Source organism: Odontesthes bonariensis, chromosome 22 (genome assembly GCF_027942865.1).
Source record: "Odontesthes bonariensis isolate fOdoBon6 chromosome 22, fOdoBon6.hap1, whole genome shotgun sequence".
Classification (NCBI taxonomy): domain Eukaryota; kingdom Metazoa; phylum Chordata; class Actinopteri; order Atheriniformes; family Atherinopsidae; genus Odontesthes; species Odontesthes bonariensis.
Genome location: NC_134527.1, coordinates 4,005,860 through 4,011,859, shown reverse-complemented (window position 1 = coordinate 4,011,859; position 6,000 = coordinate 4,005,860). Strand labels below are relative to the sequence as shown.

General features: G+C 41.2%; 1 protein-coding gene across 1 annotated transcript in view; it reads left to right on the top strand.

Moving 5' to 3' along the window:
- The first annotated feature begins 514 nt into the window (after positions 1–514).
- Positions 515–6,000, top strand: part of rab27b (RAB27B, member RAS oncogene family) — an 82,057-nt gene continuing 76,571 nt past the window's right edge. The window contains exon 1 of the mRNA XM_075455211.1: positions 515–786. The gene's annotated coding sequence lies outside the window, so the exon portion shown is untranslated. The remainder of the gene's footprint in view (positions 787–6,000) is intronic.

Genomic DNA, 6,000 nt, shown 5'->3' with positions numbered 1-6,000 from the left:
AGTTTAAAAAAAAAAGTTTTTATTATTATTATTGTTTATTTATTTATTTATTTTTCTCAATTTTCTCATCACTGTATGGACACTTTAATTGTTACTAGCATTACTACTATCATTATTACTGTTTTTCCCTTTATTTATTTATTTAATTTATTGCATTGTTCATTTATTTTACTTTGCTATCTATGCTTATATGTTTTTTTTTCCTTTACAGCAGTATATGGGTGTTGTGGGTGGGTGGGTTCTGTTTGTTTAAAAAAATTAAATAAAATAAATAAAAAATTCAAGATATTGTATTTAAATTAATCTTATTTTGTGCTTTCTTGAATAAAAAAAAATACTTAAAAAAAAAAAAAGTTTACTTCTGAGTATGTCCTTGTTTTGTCTATGTGACATGTTTGAATAAAAAATAAAAATAAATTTGCGCTCACCTTCCATTGTGCTCCTGAAATCTCCGACTCTCCTTGGACTCCCTGAAGGCGGCTCGCCCCCCCCCCCCCTTCAGGAGGCGGACTCAGCGGAGCCTCATCACCCATCAGACGCGGCGGACTCTCTCAGCTGCTTCCTCTGCCGTCCTCGCAGCACCGCAGCCGAACCGGAACCCTCCGCGGTCCCAGCAGAACTCCGGCCCCGGGTCTCGGTGATCTCCGCGCGGATTCTCTCACGGACCAGGACCGCGGCAGCGATGCGTCGCCTCGGAGGAGGAGGAGGAGACCAACCGTCCGGGCAGCAGCAGCAGCAGCAGACACCTGAGAGCATCTGAGTTAGTTTCCGTCACGTTACAGAGAGGTGAGCAACACAGAGGGGGGAAACTGCACCGGCGGCAGGCGGGCGGTATGAGTCATAGCCCCGGCGCAGGGCTGCAGGAGGCGGCCGGAGAAAAGTGTCTGCAGCCTCCTGCAGCCTCCTGCAGCCTCCAGGCTCCCAGCCGTTTATCAGCACATGCAAAGCGCTGCCTGCCGTGCGTGTGCATGCGTGCGTGTTCGGACCTTGGCTGTAGTTGTGAGTCTGTATGTGTGTGTGTGGGTGTGTATGCACGTGCGTGAACTGCTGGTTTGGAGTGTGGGAGGCTGAAATAATTAAGAAAAAAGTCTACTTTTTTTTCTCTGGAGCTACAGGTACAGCAGAGATGTTTTAAGGTTGGAGTTCCTCTAACTTTACTGCAGCGGTGCCAAAAAAACAAAACAAAAACAAGTAAACAAACGATTGTTTAGAGAATCGAGGACTCTATCGACTAATAAATCGGTTAATGATTAACAAGCGGTGGGCGGAGGGATATCAAGGGAATATCGTGACCACTGAGGCTGAGCAGAACACAGAAAATAAAGCTCATTGGTGGATTTTTTTTATTGTCGTTATGGAGTTACTCGACTCTTTGGATCTTTTTGTGAAAGCTGGTCTCACTCAGTGGGGTCACATGGCACTGAAAGGATCGGATTATTGGCTAAATTACAATCAGACTGAGTTATTAAGTGCATGTTGACACCTTAATCTGACTAAGAAATTGGATCGGATCGGATTAAGACCCCGAGATAACTGGGTTGAAAGTTAAATTAAACGTGTGAGGTATCTCTGAGGCCGCTGAGTGCATGTGTCCCAACCAGAGATAACATATAGTCAAATAAGGAGATTCGGAGGAAAATACATTCCATATGCATTGTTTCCTGGCTAGATGCCTGGAGAGAAAGAGACCTGGAGCATCTCCACCATATGGGCATAAATTAAAGGGATAGTTCGCCTCTTTTGACATGAAGCTGTATGACATCCCATATCAGCAACATCATTTATGAACATCTTCTTACCCCCTGCTGCGTCCTGTGAGCAGAGTTCCAGCCTCGTTTTGGTGCTGATGAAGGTAGTCCGGCTAGTTGGCTGGGGTTTAAAAAATAAAGCGTTTTGCTTCTCAAAACAATATGCGTTCAACAGAGTAATACATTTGCATCACAAAATGGTTCTCCAGGAAAAAGTCAGACCTCACAATCGCTTGGCCCTATTTTCTCTCCCTTGATATCAATGCGTACAGCTACCTAGCGATAGCCGCGCCTGTTACGGTGTTTACTGCTCGGTCTGCACAGTTTACACAGCCCGTAGTGATATGAAGGAAGAGAGAAAATAGGGCCAAGCGATTGTGAGGTCTGACTTTTTCCTGGAGAACCATTTTGTGATGCAAATGTATTACTCTGTTGAACGCATATTGTTTTGAGAAGCAAAACGCTTTATTTTTTAAACCCCAGCCAACTAGCCGGAACTACTTTCGTCAACACCAAAACGAGGCTGGAACTCTGCTCACAGGACGCAGCAGGGGGTAAGAAGATGTTCATAAATGATGTTACTGATATGGGATGTCATACAGCTTCATGTCAGAAGAGGCGAACTGTCCCTTAAAGAAGTCGAGGCGTGAGTTTAGCTCGACTCCGAGTGTCTGAACTCCTCAACAAAAGGTCGTCGCAGTTTGGTGTGAAGAAGAAACTGATGTTTAAAGGTCCCGAAAGCCCATTTCACCACGACTGTGTGGCAGGAAATGATGTTTACTCGTTGGAAAGCAGAGTTGCAGCACGTTTGCTTGTTTCTCTTCATTAGATTTCTGTATATAATGTCGGGGTGGTGCTGCTGCATGTCACACAGGACTCATCAGGACACGGAAACATTCACACGAGCGTCGGGTGGAGGCTCGCTGTGGCCTCTCTGGTCCACAAGTGTGCTTTCATCCAACCCGGTTTAGTGTTTCCGGTTTGTTCATAAACAGCAGAAAGAAGGAAATTTTGATTTGATTTGAATACAATTCTGCGCAGTTTATGAATAAAACTCCAATTTACAATAAAAAGTCACCTTGAAGCACTTTCCAGAGCGAGGGAGCAGGCTCTGGTCACATTCGGCCTCCTGCAACAGATGCAACTCCTTGTTAAACTGATTGTATTTCTTCGGATGTCGACACAAAAACCCGATCAAATGTAACTTAAAGCGAGCGCAGCATTTAAACACTATTTAAAAATCATTTTCTCTCACTTGCTTGTTTTTAAATGCATTTAAATGATTTAATTTGTTTCTCTTTATATTCTTTTATGTATTTTTAATTCTTCTCACACTCCCTGCTGCAATGCTTTTATTTTATGTGAAGCACTTTGAATTGTTTTGTACATGAAATGTGCTACAAATGAATTTGATTTGATAAAAAGAAACAGACCAAAAAAAAGCAACTAAACAGCATGAAGTGGTCAGAATTGGTGTTTTACGCATGATGGGATGGGACCAAGTCACACATGTTCAAGTCTCAAGTCTTAGCTTTCAAGTCCCAAGTCTTAGCTTTCAAGTCCCAAGTAAGTCCCAAGTCATAGCTTTCAAGTCTCAAGTAAGTCCCAAGTCTTAGCATTCAAGTCTCAAGTAAGTCTCAAGTCTTAGCTTTCAAGTCTCAAGTAAGTCTCAAGTCTTAGCTTTCAAGTCTCAAGTAAGTCTCAAGTCTTAGCTTTCAAGTCCCAAGTAAGTCCCAAGTCTTAGCTTTCAAGTCTCAAGTAAGTCTCAAGTCTTAGCTTTCAAGTCTCAAGTAAGTCTCAAGTCTTAGCTTTCAAGTCTCAAGTAAGTCCCAAGTCTTAGCTTTCAAGTCTCAAGTAATTCTCAAGTCTTAGCTTTCAAGTCTCAAGTAAGTCTCAAGTCTTAGCTTTCAAGTCTCAAGTAAGTCTCAAGTCTTAGCTTTCAAGTCTCAAGTCTTAGCTTTCAAGTCCCAAGTAAGTCCCAAGTCATAGCTTTCAAGTCTCAAGTAAGTCTCAAGTCTTAGCTTTCAAGTCTCAAGTAAGTCCCAAGTCTTAGCTTTCAAGTCTCAAGTAATTCTCAAGTCTTAGCTTTCAAGTCTCAAGTAAGTCTCAAGTCTTAGCTTTCAAGTCTCAAGTAAGTCTCAAGTCTTAGCTTTCAAGTCTCAAGTAAGTCTCAAGTCTTAGCTTTCAAGTCCCAAGTAAGTCCCAAGTCTTAGCTTTCAAGTCCCAAGTAAGTCTCAAGTTTTAGCTTTCAAGTCCCAAGTAAGTCTCAAGTCTTAGCTTTCAAGTCTCAAGTAAGTCTCAAGTCTTAGCTTTCAAGTCTCAAGTAAGTCTCAAGTCTTAGCTTTCAAGTCTCAAGTAAGTCTCAAGTCTTAGCTTTCAAGTCTCAAGTAAGTCTCAAGTCTTAGCTTTCAAGTCTCAAGTAAGTCTCAAGTCTTAGCTTTCAAGTCTCAGCTTTCAAGTCTCAAGTAAGTCTCAAGTCTTAGCTTTCAAGTCTCAAGTAAGTCTCAAGTCTTAGCTTTCAAGTCTCAAGTCTTAGCTTTCAAGTCCCAAGTAAGTCCCAAGTCATAGCTTTCAAGTCTCAAGTAAGTCTCAAGTCTTAGCTTTCAAGTCTCAAGTAAGTCCCAAGTCTTAGCTTTCAAGTCTCAAGTAAGTCTCAAGTCTTAGCTTTCAAGTCTCAAGTAAGTCCCAAGTCATAGCTTTCAAGTCTCAAGTAAGTCCCAAGTCATAGCTTTCAAGTCTCAAGTAAGTCCCAAGTCATAGCTTTCAAGTCTCAAGTAAGTCTCAAGTCTTAGCATTCAAGTCTCAAGTAAGTCTCAAGTCTTAGCTTTCAAGTCTCAAGTAAGTCTCAAGTCTTAGCTTTCAAGTCCCAAGTAAGTCCCAAGTCTTAGCTTTCAAGTCCCAAGTAAGTCTCAAGTTTTAGCTTTCAAGTCCCAAGTAAGTCTCAAGTCTTAGCTTTCAAGTCTCAAGTCTTAGCTTTCAAGTCTCAAGTAAGTCTCAAGTCTTAGCTTTCAAGTCTCAAGTAAATCTCAAGTCTTATCTTTCAAGTCTCAAGTAAGTCTCAAGTCTTAGCTTTCAAGTCTCAAGTAAGTCCCAAGTCTTAGCTTTCAAGTCTCAAGTAAGTCTCAAGTCTTAGCTTTCAAGTCTCAAGTAAGTCCCAAGTCTTAGCTTTCAAGTCTCAAGTAAGTCTCAAGTCTTAGCTTTCAAGTCTCAAGTAAGTCTCAAGTCTTAGCTTTCAAGTCTCAAGTAAGTCCCAAGTCTTAGCTTTCAAGTCTCAAGTAAGTCTCAAGTCTTAGCTTTCAAGTCTCAAGTAAGTCTCAAGTCTTAGCTTTCAAGTCTCAAGTAAGTCTCAAGTCTTAGCTTTCAAGTCTCAAGTAAGTCTCAAGTCTTAGCTTTCAAGTCTCAAGTAAGTCTCAAGTCTTAGCTTTCAAGTCTCAAGTAAGTCCCAAATCTTAGCTTTCAAGTCTCAAGTAAGTCTCAAGTCTTAGCTTTCAAGTCTCAAGTAAGTCTCAAGTCTTAGCTTTCAAGTCCCAAGTAAGTCTCAAGTCTTAGCTTTCAAGTCCCAAGTAGGTCTCAAGTCTTAGCTTTCAAGTCTCAAGTAAGTCTCAAGTCTTAGCTTTCAAGTCCCAAATAAGTCTCAAGTCTTAGCTTTCAAGTCCCAAATAAGTCTCAAGTCTTAGCTTTCAAGTCTCAAGTCTTAGCTTTCAAGTCTCAAGTCTTAGCTTTCAAGTCCCAAGTAAGTCTCAGTCGGTAGTTAGCAACGCACTTCCTGTTATTTTCACAAAATAAAATACCCGTTGCCTTTTATCATAGGGAAAGCCATTACGATACAATTGGTGCTTTTGTTTTGAAAACAGGAAGTGAACCTACCCTCGTTGTAGCTAGCTTAAAACTGCCGTTTTGACAGGAAATGACGATCGGCGACGTCACGTTACGTTGCATCTTGGGTAGTTTGAGTATGAGTAGTAACTCATGATGCATACCCTACATTTAGGAGAATCTAGTATGCATCCGGGAACTTCTCGCTTACTCAAACTCACATACTAACTCAAAAAGTTAGTAGGAGTAGTAGGAGAATCAGAATCAGAATAACTTTATTAATCCCTTGCGGGAAATTCTTTTGTTGCAGTGCTCTTATTTACAGGAAAATAAAGATTAATAAGAATAAGATAGGGGAAAAAAATAAAATAAGAATAAAAATATCGGTATGCGGTTTTCGAACACAGCCCATGTTTTTGAGGCCCCTGTCGGACTG